Source organism: Squalius cephalus (assembly GCF_949319135.1).
Source record: "Squalius cephalus genome assembly, chromosome: 12".
In the NCBI taxonomy this organism is placed as follows: domain Eukaryota; kingdom Metazoa; phylum Chordata; class Actinopteri; order Cypriniformes; family Leuciscidae; genus Squalius; species Squalius cephalus.
The window spans coordinates 17,521,327-17,542,180 of NC_137133.1; positions in this window are offsets into that span (position 1 = coordinate 17,521,327).

Consider the following 20,854-nt stretch of genomic DNA (forward strand, 5'->3'; position numbering starts at 1 on the left):
TACAGCACCAGCAGCCTGAACTGTTGATACAAGGCAGGATGAATCCATGATTTCATGTTGGTTTCGCCAAATTCTGACCCGACCGTCTGAATGTCACAGCAGAAATCGAGACTCATCAGACCAGGCAACGTTTTTCCAATCTTCTATTGTCCAGTTTTGGGGAGTCCATGTGAATTGTAGCCTCAGTTTCTGTTCTTATAGCTGACAGGAGTGTCACTGGTGTGTCTTCTGATGCTGTAGCTCTGCTTCAAGTGTTGTGTGTTCAGAGATGCTCTTCTGCAGACAGAGTGATATTATTTGAGTTACTGTTGCCTTTCTATCAGCTCAAACCAGTCTGGCTGTTCACCTCTGACCTCTGGCATCAACAAGGCATTTTCACCAGCAGAACTGCTGCTCACTGGACATTTACTCTTTTTCTGACCATTCTCTGTAAACCCAAGAGATGGTTGTGCATGAGAATCTCTGCAGATCAGCAGTTTCTGAAATACTCGGCCCAGCCCGTCTGGCACCATCAACCATGAGACATTCAAAGTCACTTAAATCTCCTTTCTTCCCCATTCTGATGCTCAGTTTGAACTTCAGCAGATCATCTTGATAATGTCTACATGCCTAAATTCATTGAGTTGCTGCCATGTGATTGGCTGATTAGATATTTGCATTAACGAACAGTTGAACAGGTGTACCTTGTAACGTGGCCAGTGAGTGTATTCTCAACATTGATAAAAAGAGCAAATCAGCATATTAGAATGATTTCTAAATGATCATGTGACTTTGAAAACTGGAGTAATGATGCTGAAAATACAGCTTTACCATCACAGGAAAAAATTATATTTTCACTGTATGTACTTTTTGAACTCCTTTTGTGTAACACCAAAGAAAGAAAGTCAAATGGACCAAATTCAGCAGAGGAAAACAAGTGACATTCTCAGAAAATTATAGAAATGAGGGTGAAAACAAAGAATTCTCATTTTTGGGTGAACTGTTCCTTGAAGTTTGTTCAGGGTGGGGTGGATTATTTTGAAATGTGACAAGCCCAAACCATCAAAAAAAGCCATTTTCTTTTCCTAGTGTTCTCTCCATGCCATTTACTTTATTCATTGTAAAGTTAAACCGTGAACGCTTGTCTTGTGTTTGCCGGTGAATGTCTTTACCATTATCATGAACCCATGCATGATTTGGTCCGGACTGTGTCTGAAGCTTCTGTCAGTTGTTGGGACGCCCAGTGTTAACCCACCCCTCTCTGTCAGGGTTCAAAGAATCCCAAGGTTACTGATGAACCACCTCATGCAATAAAAAAAAAAAAAAAAAAAAATCTTAAGCCTACATATGATTGATGGCAAGCTGCCCAGCCTAAAATGCATCAACCCACAATGTCCTGCATGGCTGTAGTTTACTTCAGTGTACCAGTGAATGTTTTGAGACTGCTGCTGTTTCTATGGAGACAAGGGAGGCTGATGTCATTGGAGGTTATCCTGAACATGCACAGATCTGTTTGTGTGAGCCAGTATCTGACGCTGATTGTGTATTCAGCAGTATTCTACACAATCCATCGGTATTCATAAACTAGATCCAGGAGCAATCCTTATGTCAACAATTTGTGAAAGCATATTTCTAACGGCTCATTTGTTTCATGAAGAGGGGTGGAGAAAATGTCTCAGAATTCATTTCCCTCCCCAAATCATTCATCCTGGCTCAGCATTTTCTTGAAGTCTCGAAGCACATTTGTGCTTATCATAATCTACCTTACTGACTCCATGTTGTACTGTTGAGTTCAGGGCAATACAGAAAAGAATAAAGCTATGTCATCATTTTGTTAACTCATCTGATTGCTTTGATTTCATTCAGTTTTTCCCCATTTCCCCAGATTGTGTTTGGGATTGACCCACTAGATGGCGCCGTTTTCAGATATTTTGAGTTGTGAGTTGTCCTATTCATCTCAACAGCAGTTGTTCAGTTTGTGAAGCACTCTTTTGTACTCTAGTTTTGTAGTTCGAGAGACTTTAATCATGGACGGACAGATAAGCGGGACGAGGGGGAACTACAGCACAGGACAAAAGTTCAGCTAGGACACAATCCAGGCACAATGCAGCTAACAACAGTATGTCCTAAAAACGTTTTGCTAACGTTCCCATCCAGTTATAGAAGTGTCCAGTCTTTTAAACGTTTTTCTTGGTTATGCGAATGTTAAAGTTGCAGTCCGTAGGTTTTCCTCTTTGTCGCCATCTCTGTTCGAAATCTGCAATTGCAGTTTTTCGCGGAATTATCAACTTTAAGTGGGTTGTGCCTCGGCACAGCGCAGCGCGGATGAATCCAATGTTTTGAGGAGAATTTGCAGCTGTCAGTCACTGCGCCGGTGTGGATACTGTCATTCGCAATCACAGATTCTACTTTTTGAAAGTATGACCAACATAAGAATTTTCACTGGAAAATGTAATCTGAACAAGTAAGTAACATCCACTTCTGTTCTGACCAACTAAGGGAAAAAAAGCATTGCGGTAAATCGCGCTGATTAAATCTAACGATCGCTTATCATATCACGTCAAACCATGCAAATTATACTCTCAAATTGTTAATGTTAACAACATCAGCATTGCGTGACTACATTTAATGTGTATTAGGGCTACCTGTAGTTCAGTTTCCATTTCTGTGCAGTCTAATTTCTAATTGTCATACCAACAAATGAATGTTCCTTAGAAATGGTTCTAACCTGTCCAGCAGAAAAAAAGCCGTCTCTGCGTCCGTTTTGAACCCCTTCAAAACAAGGAGTTCACCCCACCTTTCAAAGGCCCTTCCTATATTTATAATTGTTTTCGCATGGGCCGGTTGCAGTCTCTTTTTTTTCTGTAGCCACTCCGAAGTCTTTTGCATTTTACAACGGGTGAATCTCCAGTTGTCACTGGTGATTGCCGTTTGAACCTTTCTGGATCTGCCATCAAATTGAAAAGTTTAATTATATCAAGTGCTGTGAGAAAAGGCTATAAATCTCCACCTCCAACATCCTCACACTAAATGTTTCAGGTAAAATCTTCCATGAACAATTAATAAATAATGTTTTTGTGCTATAGCCTTTTGAGAACATTATTAAAGTGAACATTCTATTAATGTTACTGGAAGAACATTTGTTCACAAAGAAAACCTTGCCAGAATTTGCGCAAGTTCTGCGAAAGTTTCCTGTTAGCGGTGTTAAGTTCATCGCCGAATAATTTTCGTCTATGACTTTTTTTTTTCATTGATGAAAACGAGAAAAAAAAAAGATTTGAATGACAAAAACTATGATGATAATCTATTGACAATTTCGTCAACGAATAAAAATGAGATGAAGTTGGGGAGGGAGGATTTGGGAAGTGATCCAGTCTGTGTTGCTTGTTCAAACCTTATATCATTCATATTAACAGCTTAATAGATGTTTTCTCCAGGAGCATATAATGACCCAGACAGCAAAATATTGTCCGGCCTACATCTGGTACACGTGGATGTGTGCCGGATCTGAGCCGACACTATGTTGCTGCCTGGGGAGTGTTGACATTTTAGAGAAATGCTTAATTGATGCATTACAATTTAACTAAATCCATTTGATTTTAGTCGACTAAAACTAGGCTAAAACTAAAACATTTCAGATAACTAAATTATGACTAAAATATGACTTAGTTAAAAGATTGTACACGCGTTCCAATTTGCGTACTTATGCACTGTTCTATTAGCCTGTCTTCGTCATACTCATATTCTAGGCAGAATGTGAGTCTGATACTGCTCCATAGAGCTTTGATTATAAGGCCTGTCTTAACCGAACCAGGAAAAAACAACAACTCTGCACTCAATTGGATAGACTTACAACCAATCAGAGCAACGCAGTAAATTCTCTTTCATTCATGATTCATTATTAATAACTTTAACCAGAATCATCAGCTGAAATCTGTGCAGATTATCAAAAATAGGAAACATTTATAGGACATAAAAGGGTTTCTTCGGCAAAAGTGAAAGTAAAAGCACAGAAAAGCACCTGTTTCAATAAAAGGATATGTCAAAGTTTATATAACAGGGTCGGGGAACAGACCATACACTCGCACATCTGTATTAAGTGAAGTCAGCGCATCTTGACCTCGTGGGTTTTTGTGAGAGGAGTTTGTCAAAGGCTGGAGAAATTATCTTTAAAAAAAGAATTAGGCTAAGTCCTTCCACAGCAGAGAAATTCATATTTTTTAATAAAAATCTATAAAAAAGTAAGACATTGTGGCTTGATTTCTTTTATTAATATTAATTTTTCATGACCAAAATAACATTATGCACAGTGAGGAGCCTACAGGTTACAAGCTTCACATATTAGAAAAATACAATAATAAAAAAAACACATTTTTAATGGCTCGTCAAGGTTGTTTCAGACCAGCACCTGCAAGTGTCGCCCGTTGAGACGGGTGTCGGATTGTTTCGAAACCTCGACACAATATGGCACATTTGCTTCAACTGTTTCATTGTTTCACGAAGCCTCGATCTGCCCACCACCAGTTCTCTGTTTGTCTTTTAAAATTAATGCGCTGTCGTTTCCTTTTATAACAGACGCGATAGCGGAATCTAAACATCTTAATTCTCCATCTGCAGTCATCTTTTGTTGAAAACCAATTCAACCCAAGAGCTATTTGATGACGTGGGTGATTACGTAACCGCAGATCATCTGTCCATCATCGATTAAAGCCCGCCCTGGCAATTTGATTGGCTCGGCCTTCTGGGAGCCGAGCATAATTACTCCTCAATGGATCGAGTCCAGACCGACTTCCCGACCAAAAATGTTGTGGGCGGGGTTCGGGCTGGCACCCAGGCTACTGTTCTATGACGTTTTAAGTATAAATACTGCGAGTAGTGTGTTCACACTGAAAGTTCCTAAAATAAAAAAGTGCACTTTAAATACCCCTATGATGCACTAAATTGACAGAAAAAAAACGAAGTGTGGAATGTTGGACACTTCATGCACTTAACTGTCGCAACTTTAATTAGGCTACGTAGCAGAGGAGTAGGGGCTATCAGACTCTGATGTTGAATGACAAAATAACCTTATAAAGTTCATACACTACACGGATGAGTATATAGTGTATAAGTACATACAGTAGTTTATAAGTGTGTAGTGTATAGTGCGTCATTTGGGATGCATCCTATGACTATAACTAAATCAAAATTTGCTGTCAAAATTAATACTGCTTGTTTGCTGGGAATTCAGTAAAATGGTCCAGAATTAGTTGCAAATTCCTGTATCTCAGGTGGTTGGATTAAAAAAAAGTGCTTATGTAGACAAATTGGCAGTATCCATGATGTGTGCTTCCAGTTTCTTTTTTTTTTTTTTTATGTTAGTAGTATATTCGATTTTTGGCTGTGAATTGATTGGTGTTTAAATGTCATGTGTTCACACTGTTCTGAAATAGGCTTCATCTCGCCACCAGAGGGATAAATATAACTGTCTTTAACACACAACAGTGTATGAAAGGAAGTAGTGCTGGTGATTTGCTTCAGTTCCTCAGGCTTTTGCTGTGGTTGCTAAAAATGCTAAAAATGCTGTTTTATGCTGCCTGGCCAGTAGTTGGCGATGTCACTTTGAAAAGAAACTCTATGCGCCTATAGACTGAACATGTAATACGCATGCGCATGACATCAACGTTTTCACAAATTCACGTTTTTGTAGTTTATTTGTCTGTGGGGTTTTGATTAGACAGTTGGATGGTTTTGGTTGGCATTGGTCGATGTCATATGAGTGTCCTCTCGCTAGTAAACATGTCATCAGAGAAGAGAAGAGAAGAGAAGAGAAGAGAAGAGAAGAGAAGAGAAGAGAAGTCAATAAAGTATATTTCAGTCTCCATTAACAAAGTATATTTAGCCTGCCCTGAACATTGTCAGAGACATTTATTTTATGTTGGTTTACTAATATGTTGTATTCATTAATGCTGTAGGTGCAAATCCCATTATTCATTTTGGATTATGAGATTCTGTTACTGTCAAACTGACTATGGCCCAGATTCACAAATAATTGCATCCTGATATCGCTCTTATTTGAAAAGATACTTATAGTTGGACTGTTAAATTCATTTTCAGACCATACACTGAAAAAAAGTGAAATGACCATGTCATTTATTTAATGTGCATTTTATATGGTCTAATTGAAAATCCTAGTAACATTGTGGCTTACATCTAAAGAAAATATATATGGTCATGGTCTTTATATTATAATTTTTTTGGGAAAATAAATAATTTTGATTAATATTAAATCAAAATGATAGGTTTTCACCAAATCATATAATGTGAAAACAACTATACTCCATTTTCTGTAACAAATTAGAGTATTAGAGTCAAGTCAAGTCACTTTTAGTGCTTTATAATACAATACGAATTGTTGCAAAGCAGATTCACAATGATAAACAGGAAAATACGAGTTGAAAATGAAGATAAGTAGAAAGTAGAAAAGTAGAAAATTAAGTTGGTCCAAAGTATCATTTTTTATATAGTGTACAATATCCACATAGAGATTGAGAGACACAGAGAGGAAACATTGGGCTTCCCCTCGAGCAAACAAAATTAGGTGTTCGGTGTGAATGTCAGGCCTAAAAGGCTCATGTCAGGCGTTTCAAGAGATTCAATTGGCTGGACTAAATGGGTTCAGGGACGAAGAGCCACCTGTAGTGGATCTCTCAGCTGTTCCCATGGTGATGGGGAGACTTGCTGGTTTGAGGGGTTTCTGAGGGGGATTCCTGAAACCCTGCTGCGATTATCTTCCTCCGGGGAGACCTGTGAGACTTGGGTGAATGGGCTTTGGAGGACAAACATGCTGAGATCTCTGAAACTGGAATTGTGTGAAGTTATCAGTGTTCGGTTGAAGATGTATTTGATGAAAGTCTTGCATAGCCTGACGTTTGACTATGGGATATAAAGTCTGGTCCAAATTACAGCTTTTTTTGTAGCTTAACCTTATGGCTTAACCTTTTTTTTTTTTACTTCATCAGAATTCAATGGAACTTGGTAAAGTTTTTGGCACTTGCTATGAACACACACACACACAAATCAATGGACATTATTCGAAAAGTTTAAATGGTCCTGAAAAAAAATATTCACACTTGTGCTCCTCGCTGGCAAAAATGAGCGCATTGGAAATTAATGGGAAACGAACTGCATCAAGTGGAAACATTTGGTACTGCGACCAAACAAAATCTTATTGAAAGTACATTTTTTGAGATATCAACCTCATATTTGGAACACGACTTGTTTAGATTTATGGCTTTGATTTTCTTGCAGTTTTGTGCATTTTTCATAACAATAAACGTAAAATTCTCAAAAAGTGAAAAAAAAAAAAATATTACTGCATAAATATAATTTATTTCCATAAAATCCCCTAAAAATACAAAATATATCTAAAAAATAAATAAATAAATATTATTGAACTAAAATACAGTGCATTCATTTCTTTGAAATAATTCTTTTTCGTGAAGAGCACCAGAGGGTTTAGAGACTGTGACTGAAACTGTAAACCACCTTTGTTTTGCTTGCCATTTTGAGGCGGGTTTATGTGAAATAGATTTATCTGTCAGATCTTTACCTGAAACTAAAATCTGAATATCTTTCAAAGATTTGATGTCTTTATAACCCAACAGCTACAATATTAGATTGTATCTGGAGATTTCCGCCAGCACTTGCCATTTTCCTGCAATATACTTCAGAGGGTCAGTGAAAGCTGAGACTAGAAAAAAAGGTAATAAAATATCAAATAAGATGCACTACACTTGTGATAGTTATTTTATCAGGTTCATATGCAAGCAAGAGTTATAGATTTGACACGACTTATAATGAACAGCAATATGTGCATCATCGTTTCCTTTTTCGGGATAAAAATAAACTTAGTACCCCTCCTCATGCCATCTCTCGGCTTTCTTCCAGTGGTCGGTCAGGTGCTATTAATGGCTAACTAATGGTCATATGGTGCTGCACACTGATATTTGGCTTCTCTCCATACTGTACATACTAGGACTGGGCAATATAGCAAATTAAAATCACGTTATTTTGATGCCAAGAAAAAAAAAAACATTTTTGAGTGGTGATGCAAATAATTAATTTGTTTGAAGTTTGACAGTTTGAAGTTATTCATGCAGATTAAACAAATTGACAACTCTGGTGCCATTTTTGGTTGAAGCAAAACATGGAGAATTTAGTCAATATTTTATAAATCATTATTAGGGGTACAGCACAGCTAATATCAGTACAAATCAGCAAAAAAATGGCAACATGTCTGTCAGAGAAGGGCCTGGAGGTTACAGCATGTGCATGTATTTTTGTGTGGATGACCTGAGTTTGAATTCGGCTTCTGAAATTTTTTGACCACCCCCCACTCTTCTTACCATTGGTTTTTGTCTTCACTTTCTATTTAATTAAAAGGCATCAGAGTGCAAACAGCCTTTGCGTAATATGTCCCTATTACCTGTCAAACATCACTGAAAACAGGCATCCTGAGAAATCACGCCTGTCTCTGTGAAATGTTTGGGTTCTGTAAACAGCAAAAAAGTCTCAAGGCAACATCGTCAGATATGAGAACCAAACCATGGGTGGTGAATCGTACATTTCGCCTAATGTAAATTCATAGTTATTTTGTAATGCTTCATTTTCATGTGGAACGTATTCTATTTGACAGACTCAACAGGGGTAGAAGTAATCAGACAGATTAAAGGGGGGGTGAAATGCTCATTTTCACTCAATCTCCTGTTAATCTTGAGTACCTATAGAGTAATATTGCATCCTTCATATCTCCAAAAAGTCTTTTGTTTTATTAAATTTTTAACAGAAAGATAGGCTGTACCGAGTCTTTCCGGAAAAAACCGAGCGGCTGGAGGCGGGCCCTGTGGGCGAAGCTTAGCTGTGCTAACGCGCCAAGCTAGTGACAACACACAGAGACATTTGTTCAACAAACAGTTTTACTCACCGTCCGGTTCCAACGCACGACCGCGAACATTTATCATTGTGACTGCTCGATCCTTAAGCATTAGACGATCTGCAAATCCGTCGATCTGGGCTTTGAAAACAATCATCGTCGAAATGCAGGGAACAACAGTCTTACACAACTCCGTTTATGCTCTGAAAAAACAAACTCCATCCACGGGTTCCTTAACGCTGGGTTCTTTGGGAATCTGTGCAGGGTTGTCTTGCCCTGGCAACCAAAAACACACTTCTTTGGTGACATTGACTTCCCAAAAGCCGGGCAGGGCGCTTTGATGGCGAACTGCTTTCACTCTCTTGCTCTAGTCTAAGAGTGCGCGCGCGGCCGCGATCTTACCGGAGAAGTGCCCTTAGGACCCATATAAGGAAATTCCGCCCTATCTTACGTAAGACAGAGCCATACTCGAAAAAAACTTTCCGAAACTTGTGACAAACCGGAAGGAGTATTTTTGGAACAAAAATACTCCTTCAAACGTACAACTTAGTTTTTGAAACTTTGTCCATGTTTAGCATGGGAATCCAACTCTTTACCAGTGTAAAAAACTCAGTATGCATGAAATAGCATTTCACCCCCCCTTTAACCAATCACAGGTTTCAACCAATATTTAATCTGTATAATCTTAACCATGTATAATCCGTAATTATAGTTTTTAAACTGGAAAACAAAAGAATTTGTCTTTAGACTTTTTACAATTAAGTTGGAAATTGTATAGTGGTCAATTGGGGCTGCTCGATTTGGGGATCAAATCGCGATTTTGTTTTCTGATAGAAATTGTTTAAAATGTGATTGCTGTACTGTACACAATTTTGTGATTGAATGTCAATATGACTATAAAATAAAATATAAACAATGACAATAATAATATTGCTAAATTAAAATATTAAACAAAAATAAGAAACATTACTAAAATAATATATTCACAGAAAAATACAAATAAAATCCTGTATTTAAGAAAATAGTATAATAATAATATTTTACAGTAAACTTTTGTATCAAAATTTCCATACGAGTATTTAAGGCTATTTTAATTACCTTTCAAATGTTAAAACATCAAGCTTTTATTTCTGTCACCAACGGTTGCTGGAAGACACACAGCGATGAAGAATTAGATGCAAACAATCCTTAATAGTATCCACAGGTATTTAAAGACAAGACAGGCTGGGCTAAGCGGCAAAGAAAGTCCAAACATAATAGAATCTTGACAGTACGCCCCCTCCCGAAGAGGCGGGACCCCTCGTCGACAGGGGAAGGAAGAGGCTCTGGTGGAGGATGGGAATCAAGGTGATGTGATAACTGAGGAAACCACGGTGGTGTAGATGGTGGTAGGAGCCAGGGAGAAGACAGGAGCAAGGGAAGCCAGGATGAAAACCCACTGCGTCGATGCAGGGAGGAGCCATGGGGGGGATTCCCTTGATGCGGTCATGGTGATGATCAATGGTGACAGAGCCGATGGTGGTGGAGCCTTAGGCGCAGATGAAGAGCCGATGTTCTGTAACGACACCATAGGCCTCGGAGGCCCTGACAAAGCTGAAATGACGACCCCCTGGTACCGAAAGGCTGAGGCTGAGCCAGAGGTAGGGTGGAGCCAGACGGAGCACAGCAGATGTCTCGTAGGTCCGTGGTGTAGGCAGGGTGATGTCTGACCAAGGCGAAGCCAGTAGTCCAAGGGATCCGGTGAAGCCACAAGCCCGATGGTCCCTGGTGGAGCCGAGGGAAGGAGGAGCGAAGGCAGACGAGTCAGGGTGATGGGTTGAGGTGGAGTAACTGGATCAGCGGCTGGAGGCGGAGCCAGGAGATCCACGTGCTGGAGATCCACGTGCTGATCCACAGTAGCTGGAAGGCCCGAGGTGGATCCATGCCACTGTGAGGAGGCTAATGAGGAACAGAGGGGCTGACGGGAGATAGCGGAGACTTGGTAGAAGGACTGGCTGAGGTCTGGAGAGGAGGCGGGAGAGGGAGGCTGGGTGGGATCCGCAGATCTGGTTATGAAGTGTCTGATTCTAGACTAAAGGGACATTTACACAACAATGATGTACTAAAAACTGAAAGAAATTCCTTCGTGATATTCGCGTACAGACAACAACATTGTCAAAACGATCTCTGTTCACACGGATCCTAAAAATGCTGTAATTTTCATGCCAGGCCAGTAGGTTGCATTGTCACTGTAAAGAAAAACTATGTGTCTATAGACTGAACATGTAATATGTGTGCACATGATGTCACCGTTTTCACAAATTCACATTTTTCTAGTTTACACAGAGACAATAACTTGCACTTTGGAACCCATTTTCAATTGTTTGTGTTTTCAGGCCTCCAAAACGCAGTTGTCGTGTAAATGAATGGCCAAAACGCATGAAAAGTTTTCCGTTTTTAGTTGAAAACGGTGTTGTGTAAACGGCCACCCAATATAGGCAAGGCAAAGTTGTTTTTCTTCTTCGTTTTGGGGTAAAAATGGTTGGACCAATGGTAGTTCAAAGGTGTTTACCAGCCAGAGCAAACTTTTCCAGACTCTCGAATTGAACACAAAACAAACTTCGTTTTGGGCTGATTTTGTGCGAAATTAAATCAAACCAGTTTGTTCTTCTATTTTGCTTGAATATATATAGTGTTTCTTGAGTAAAGAAAACTTATTCATATTCAATAAAGGTGATATGGAGATATGAGGTTTCTTCATGACAGCGCATTTATTTAATTAAATCAAAGCCATTGTAATCTGATAATCACACAAAGCCATTTCGCGATTCCGGTTTTATTTCGATTAATCAGGCAGCTGTAATATTTTTGAAAGCAGTATGCAATAGACCAATCAGAATCAAGTGTTTCAAAGAGAAGCATAATAATAATTTTAATTAGACAATTGGAATTCCACTAAAGCAAAACGATCAGTCTAATCATATTTTGTCCTTGAGCTGTCTATGGTAACAGCAAGTAGTAGTTACCCAAAAGGCCCTCGTTTTGCCCTCTGCTGTGATTAAGATTCAGCTTATTCAAATGGGATGCAGCAACAAAATAATGAGCAGCCCGATAGATCTGCCCTCTGAATAAATGAAGCGAATCACATTGAAGGGGAGGCTGTCATGAGATGTCTCGCACACTCACACACACCCTACCAGTCAAAACAGTTTATTCATTTTGCATTGTAAAACAAAGAAAGTGTGACATATAAGGACATTTTAACATTCATAATGTGCCGTTTCGTGATCTTAATAAGGAGTGTTAATGATATATTTGTCACAGTGGGAGTGTAAACACACCCTGATACTAATGATGATAATGAGTTTGAACCTTAAGTGTTATGACAGTACTCAGCAACAGTCTCTCGGTTCACACTTACGGCTTTTGTTCCTTCAAAGCAAACAGCAGAGCCTTGATCTAAGGTTATATTTAACTGAACTGCAGACTTTCTTCATGTGAAGCAGTTTATGCTATGAGTGTAAGTCAAGAAACAGATAGTTGACAGGCAGTCGATTCTGTTGTGTATGGTTTGGCTGCTAAAGGCATTCAAAAGGCCAACACTGTCTTGTATGACAGTGTATCCAGTGAACCAAAAACACCTCTCAAAAATGTGTGACAGTTAAAAATATTTACCAAATTTTTGAGACATGTAATAAACTTACAGCCAAACTCAATGTCATTTTATAGGTTTTGTTGGTGTTTCCGAACAACTTTCCAAATATTAATTCCCAAAAACATTAAGCTAATTTTAGCTAATTTTGTATAATTTCTGCATCACTTTCTTTCTTTTTTTTTTAATGAAGAACTTCTGAATAGCGTGTAGTATGTGTTATAATACAATCCATTCACACAAAATCCACCATTTTGGAATATCATGTGACCTACGACATCCACCAAGTTGCTGTGTCCTTGCCATTTACGAATACGACAACCCTTCTCGCGTGGCTTCATTGGATAGTAAGCAATATGTCATTCGGGTATTTTCCACCTATTGTTTTGAAAATACTGTGTATTTGGACATGCTACCCCATTGACTTATTCATATATATATACAAGAGAGCATCTGTTTTCAAACAGGTTTTTCCAAACACTCCCCTGTCTGCCATTGGTCAGCAAACAAACAGTCCTGCCCTAAACTAACGCTATTGCCTGAACCAGTGTTGCTTTCTCTGGACAATGTTTGGAGTTTTTATTTTTGAGCCATGTTTTTCAGCCAAATGGTGGACTATCCTACAGCGTTACCTACTTTTTTTCAAATTAAATACATTAAAATAAGTTAAGAAAATTACATTACAGTTAGAATAAATTGTAGATTTCTGTCAACATTGGATTTGCGTGCATGCAATACCAGTTTCTACAATTGGTAAATGACTTACAGTGTGGTCGTATACAAGTTCCTCTGTTATGCCATCAGAAAAGTCTTTAGAGAAGAGGTCAGGTTGCTTGCCACTGTCAGTCAGGAACTGTTCCAATATTCTGATTTCAAGTTTCTTTGTGATAAATGGGACCCTGTTACTGTATATATTTTTATTTCTCTCTTGCATCTCTCTCTGTTCAAGCATGTAGGCCATCAGACCCTTGTGAAATGGTCAAGGATTCATGTAAGCATTCATACCCACCAAAGTCCAAATGCCCTTTGTGAATTTCACTGCAGTAGAGTGTCTTTTTTACAACTTGGGCTTAAAATATGCATCATCTCCTGAAATGGATGGTATTGTTGGATTCCATTGCCCTTAATTAATCTTTTGAACCTCTCACCTTTAATTTGAATGGGCTGCCTGTCTATTGCTATGAAATGTCTATTATTTGTCTGTCATTGGCTTCTAAGAATCAAAGTTTCTTTGCTTTGTGTTTTAAGTGGATTGTACCAAGCGCTTTGTTCATCCAATTCCACTTTGTTTTTCTAATTTAATCTAAAGGACTGGTTGTCTGCACTGTGATTTCATAAGTGATGAGTCAAGTCCATTTGTTAAGACTGAAGTCAATATCCAGTATATCTACATTGGTTGCTATAGTGATGAAGAAAAGCCAAGAACATGAACTCACGAGACCCGTCAGACAACATAAGAGTTACAGGCATTATTTTACTTAACACATCCATGCATATATTGTGTCCAATATCCCTCATTCAATTCGCTGTTCATTACATAATGAATGCTACATCTATGCCGCAGTCACTCTTTGAAAAAACCCTGAAATTAAATTGGGTAACACTTTGGCTGAATCCGAAATCGCCCTCCCCCCATAGCCCATACCCTCAAATAGGGCATTATTTGAAGGGACAGCCATTTGCAGTGGTGCCCAAAACCATAGTGGACTTAATTGAGTGCACTCATTCAATCATTGCTCTGCAATAAAGAGTATACAGACAATGTACACTCAACAGCTGTCCGAATTCGCTCACTCGTTTTCATCCACTCCTTCAAATAAACAGTATTATGGGACTAACGTAGGGAATAGTGATTGGGGGGGTTTTGGGGCGATTTCGGATTCAGCCTTTATTTTACAGTGTCCATGTTATACAGCTTACTTGGACTTACTATATTGATGACAGTAAATTATGCATAATTACTTTCAAGTAAACCTAAACCAAATCCTAACCCTAACCCTAATTATATAATAACTCAGCACTTACTTGTATAATTACACTGTAATTAAAAGCACCTTAAAATATAGGGCTGGGTGATAAAACGGTATCGTTATTTATCGACAGTACACCATTGTTGGTAATGATATTAAAAATGTTCGATATAGCGCTTGATATTTTCATTACGCGCGCATTGCTGGCCACCACAACGTTGCCCAACATCAAATGGCAAATGTAATGAAAGCAGAATGAAACGAAATGAATATTTTGTGCTTCTCGGACTGTTTATCAGTTTGGACCAATGTCAGTGCACCGCAAGCCAATCTTGATCAAGCGACACTGTTAATACACGGCGCTAAGAGGTCCAGTAAAGGAAGCATTTGCATTTGAATTCGCCACAGAAGTAATAACATCGCTGCGAGATCTAATGAGAAGCATTCAAATTTCTCCGTCATTAACGGATCGAACAGCACTGACGTGGATACCAGGAGAAACATTGTGCCATGAATGAACTAGTTATAGACTTTAAGTCCACATATCATTAACATTCACCATGGATTTAATGTAGTAACACTAACTGTAACCATGGAAGTTTGGCAGGAATAGTAAAATGCTTTCAAGTAGGCCTACGTCACACATCTTTTTCCAGCACTTCAAAACTCAAATATTATCATATTTAAATGTTATTTTTAATGTGATGACCAAAACATAATTTGTTCATCCTTCAAAGATTACCCCCTTGCAATTTTTCGTATCTATGGACCAGTAGGTGGTGCTGCGCCAAAACGCTGCATGTCACCTCAAGTCATGCTTGTGATGACATTTACCAAGTTTGGTCTGAATACGATAAAGCGCCTGTTTTTGCAAGCGCTATGTAAAATTAGTTCACACGGTAATCGAGAACAGTTTGACGAATCAACTTTAATTCCATAACTTTTTGTCGGCATGGTCTGAAGATGATCTGGTTAAATTTTTGTGAAAATCAGAGCAACCGTCAAGGACGAGTTAGAAAAAGTAGGTTTTTCAAAATATTCAAAATGGCGAAAAAATTTTCATGACGGAAAATGACGTCATAGGCTGCAGAAAAAAAAAGATTTTTGCTACTGGCCCTTACGGTTCAAAAGTTATTAGCATAAACATGAGTGAAACTTTGGACAGTTAGTGGCGCTAGAAGGATTGAGTGAGAGACTCTAAATATGCTATGGTGACTGTTCAGACTGTCCTCTATCAGTGTGCCAAATTTCATTACTTTCCCACAAGCGATTCTATGGGCTGTCATAGACTTCCAGAGTGGAAGAAGAAGAAGAATAAGAACACCAATGATTTCAATAGGTGCCTACGCACTTTCAGCATATTAAAACGCGGATAAATCAACTCATCAACTTACAAGTGTGTAAGTCTCCTTGGCTTTCATTGTCAATTGCGCTCGTTTCTGTTGCGTGTCCTTAAACTGGCAACCCACGTGAACATTGAGCCTGAGGAGGAGGGGTACAGATTTCGACCACTAGCTGTCATTCTTACAGACTGCACCTTTAATAAAACATCATACAATATTTAACATTATATACGTGTTGCACACCAAATGATGGGAAAAAATACCTACGTGAAGCAAAAGTACTAGCAAATGTTTGCTAGAGGCCAGACTTTATCATATTTGGCAGTATAATTGAAGAGAGTACCGAAGTTCAATGCTAAGCTAGCCCAGTCTCATATTAGCACCAGATACTGCAATCAACTCTGTTCTGTCTTAAAATTAGATGCGACAATAAGGTTTTCAAGACAAAACATGTTGTAATTGTTAACAACCTAGAGATTAGCATCTCTTCTAAGTGCACTAATGTGTTTCCCAAAGGGAAATTACGGGCATCCTAATGCGGCCATCTCAGGTTGCGTCCATCAGTGATGACAATGATGCAGAAATGAAAAAAAATGAAACAGTGACATCATCACCATCATCATCCTCATCATAAGAGAAAGAGGATTCCTTTTTTCAACAGGATGGATTCCCCCCCCCCCCCCCCCCCCCTCGACTGGATATGAGGCATGGTTTTGACATTTACATTGAGAGCAGAATAGGATGACATATGATAGAGATGAAGTAAGAAGAATACAGATTAGTATTCCTGAGTGAGCAGGGGCCAGTGGCAATCAACGATCCTGAATCCGGTATCTGGCTCCATGTTTTGCTGTGTACCAGTGGAGTCCGTGGAAGATGCCGAGATCGCTGCAGAGGAGCTCTAAACGCACAGCTTAACACAGCGCTGGGGAGATCGGCTCCTCTCCTCTCCACTCCTCTGCTCTTGGGGAGGCGACGGGAAAGAGAGACAGCAGAGAGAGGGGGGAACGGTAAAACGGGAAAAGACAGAGAGTAGCTGGGGTTTTTTTTCCCAGGCTGCTTGGACTATCAGCCTGTGTGTGTGATTTTATTTTTTTATTTTTCCCTGGTAATCTCTCTCTCTCTCTCTCTCTCTCTCTCATAACTATCCTTTGGTTTTCTGGGATGGTTTGAAGAAGACTTATATGTGATGCTTCCTGCACAGAGGTAAGTCCAATCAGAACAAGTCTGTATCACTGAAGAACCAGTTGCTCTGAGAAATGAATGAAGCTTGTCCTGTTGATTTGGTGTTGGGGAATGTGTCAGAGTTAATCCTGAATGTCGTTTTTTCAGTTTGATTCGTAAACCGCCATAGGTCTATATCTAAGTGAGCACATTTCTGGTACAGGTGTCCGTGACTTAGGTTGCAACGCTGTTACCGTGTGATCTTCTAATTCAATGGAGACATTAACATCTGCTCAAGTGTAGCGGGCACAGGCTGTACCGCTATTTCTGAACTGGAGAGGCCAGAAAGAGAGTGGGAATGTTGCAGGAACGTTGCCTAGCAATACTGCAACCTTCTCCAAGCAGAGAGATGTGATTTTATGCTCTGCTGCCTAACGGCAGGGCATCCTTCACGCGAGGACATGCCAACAGCTACGCGGGGCACATCGAGTTCCCGTGCGTTTGCGTGGTGCGCGGTAGGAGGCGGACTAGAGGTTGTGTAAGGTTCTCGGGTCCATGCTCGCCGGCACGAGAAGTCGTGTGAAACCCTTGTGCTCGGGTTGACTGATGAAGATTCATCCTTCTATTTTTCTGTCTCTATCTCTCTCTGTCTTTCTCCCTTGGCCGCTCTGTTACACACTGAGCCAAACGTCTGCTGCGTCTTCAGCTCACTTGAAACTCTCCACACTGCAGGGGCTGAGCATCTGACAGCCATCAGCACCTCTCACACACTCGCGCCTGTGTGTGTGTGTGTGTGTGAGTGTGTTAGACTGTGTGTGCTAGTGTGAATGAGATTATGTGTTCAAGTGAGCAAGACTGTGTAAATATTGTCGCTCTACCTCTGTCACTGCGTAACTCGTACGAGAAGCATTATAGTGTGAAGACCTGTGATTTGCTAACCGATAGTGTTCAGAATCTCAAGCACGCGCTCAATCACGACTCCAGCCTGAAACACAATGTTCTCACCTGCATATAATATTTGTGTATGATGCTGGCAAATGAAAAACTCAATGAACAGGTATACACACACTATATATACAAAAATGACATACCCATTGAAACTTTACAAACACTTAGACTGCCAATAACAAAAAATACCACATATTACCATGTTTTTGGACATGTAATATGTCATGTTTTTAATGCACATTTACTATACCATGTTTTACCATATTACCATTTTGAACATGCACCATTGTAATGCAATGTAATTTTATTCATTTTTTTTTTTTAAATATTGTAGTCAAGTTTTTTTTTTTGACATGCACCATAGTAACACCACGTTTTTTGGACATTTCCATGACAATGCTGGGTTACTATTTAAAGAGATGTCATTCAAAACCTGTATGTATCTCTTACTTCTGTGAAACACAAAATATGATATTTTGAAGAACAGTGGGGTCGAAACAACACTAAAACTTGTTGACTTTACTTTAATTGTACAGTATGGACAAAAATAATGGGATGTAAGTGTATCATAGAAGAAATAAATAAATGAGAGAGAAGTTAATTGTGCTGCTCTCTCGCGAGAAGTGAATCAATCTGACGCTCTCCATGTCCTGTGGGATTGGCTGTTCGCTGCACGTGTCACACTTTCGGTTGTACACGCTTCAGAGTTAATCACAAACTCTGGATCAAACCCTGAGTTGACAGAGAACGTTTATTCCGGGCCTGTTGAATCTGATCTAAACCTGGTTGGATTGTTTTTGGTTTTGTCAACTCTAAACCTACTCTGAAACTCAGACTTTGTTTAACTAGCTTCATGCAACAGGCCTTAGGTCTAATTCACAGCTCTGATATTTTTATCCAAATCAGATTTGAGTCATGAGGGCTCTCCACAGGGCATGTGCGCAAACACACGTCAGCAAAAGCCACCGGTTAATCAGATGCTGTGTGAGTGCCAATTGAATTTGCTACTAACAATACCACAGAAAGACTCTTATCTTTATCATTTTAGTATTGACTTGGTATCAGAGTAACTTTTGACATCCCTTTTTTTCCAGAAACAAGCACTTTTCCCAATGAGTGTGTAGCATGACAAAACATTTACATTTACAACCTACAGTGCATCAATGCTTTAATATCACATTATAATATATATAAACTTTACAGGCAGAAATTACCATTCTCACAAATGTAGCACTTGGAAGCCCAAATAATTTTACTAATTAGTTTGTCAGATGGTTTGTGTAAATAATTCAGTTCAAAAAATTATTCATTTAATGAGTCATTCATTGGATTAATTGGATTAATTTACATAATACTTATTCATATGATTTATATTTATTATTTTATATATATAACAAATTGCTAATTAAATTGCTTTACTGTTTGAGCTTCTTGCTCATAATTCAAAATACTTACATTTTTCTTAAATGTTATAGAATATATATATGTGTGTGTGTGTGTGTGTGTGTGTAAGTGCTGTCAAACTGATTAATGAATTAATTATTAATAAATTGATAAATTGCATCTAATATATATATATATATACAAATGTTTGTTAGATGCAATTAATCAATTTATTAATAATTTATTAATTAAACATTTTGACAGCACTAATATATAAGACAGACATATATTATGTATATTTACAAACGTTTATGTTAGATGCAATTAATCAATTTATTAATAATTTATTAATTAAACAATTTGACAGCACTAATATATATATAATTAATATTTTTTTCAATTAATCAATAATTTTATAACATTTAAGAGCAATTTAAGTATTTTGAATTATGAGCATGAATCTCAAACAGTAAAGCAATTTAAGTTGCTTTGGATAATAGTTAGTAGCCTATGTATGAATGTAAAAGTAATGAGTTGCCTGGGAAGCTACTTTTTACCATGTTTTTTTTTTTTTTACATGTACAAGTAATACCATGGTATTCTTTGATATAGATAGGTGTACTTTACAAATACAATTGCATATGAATAAGGTAATCACAAAGTACATTAAATATTAACAATATAATGATATAACCTTGTGATTCCCTGACTGTACCATGGTACCTCCGCTGTTCTTTTTCACTGTACAAAAGGCTGCTCGTTTTTCCCTTTCTAGGAAACTTCATACGAGCATCTAAGTCATGTATGTGACACGGTTTTACCGGAGAACACCGGTCGTACATCAGTGCTAGCCAATCATATCATGGTTATTAGTATTCAGTGCACACAAGAGGGGGTTTCCTGGATGCTGTATACATTAGTGCTGTGGTGCAGTGCAGTGTTTCCCACCGTTTCAGCTGTTGGGTGTCAAGGCAGCGTTTGGCTTCGAGTTCTGCTCGGGATTCCAGATACACACACTCTGAACAGTGTGCTGATACTGTCTGTAACACAAACCGAGCCTGATTTCATGCAATAGTCCCTTACAAAGTGATGCTTTCTCTGCTTTATTTCTGTCTCTGCTGTTCTCTCTCTGTATTTTGAATCTCTTTTCATTCTTCCTCTCTCTTTCTCATCATCCTCTGTCGGTCCACAGAAGAGAGTGGGACGGGCCGCTCTTCCGCTTGTTTCCATGGAGACCGTGCGTGCGAGGGTGCGCGTGAGCATGTATATGTGTGTGTGTGTGTTGTGCGCATGTGTTTCCCTTTTCGTTCAGCACATTCCTCAGAATGGAGCTAGTGCTTTTTGGATTCGCAGCAGATCATGGATTCTCTCTGTGTGTAGTCACTTCAGCAGCCTGTTTGCTTTTTGATGGAATTGTGATTAACTGGCATTACTTAAGTCTATGCCTATGTGTGTGTGTGTGTGTGTGTGTGTGTGTGTGTGTGTAGGTGGGTGGGTGGGTGGGAGCTAACAGGAGTGGGTG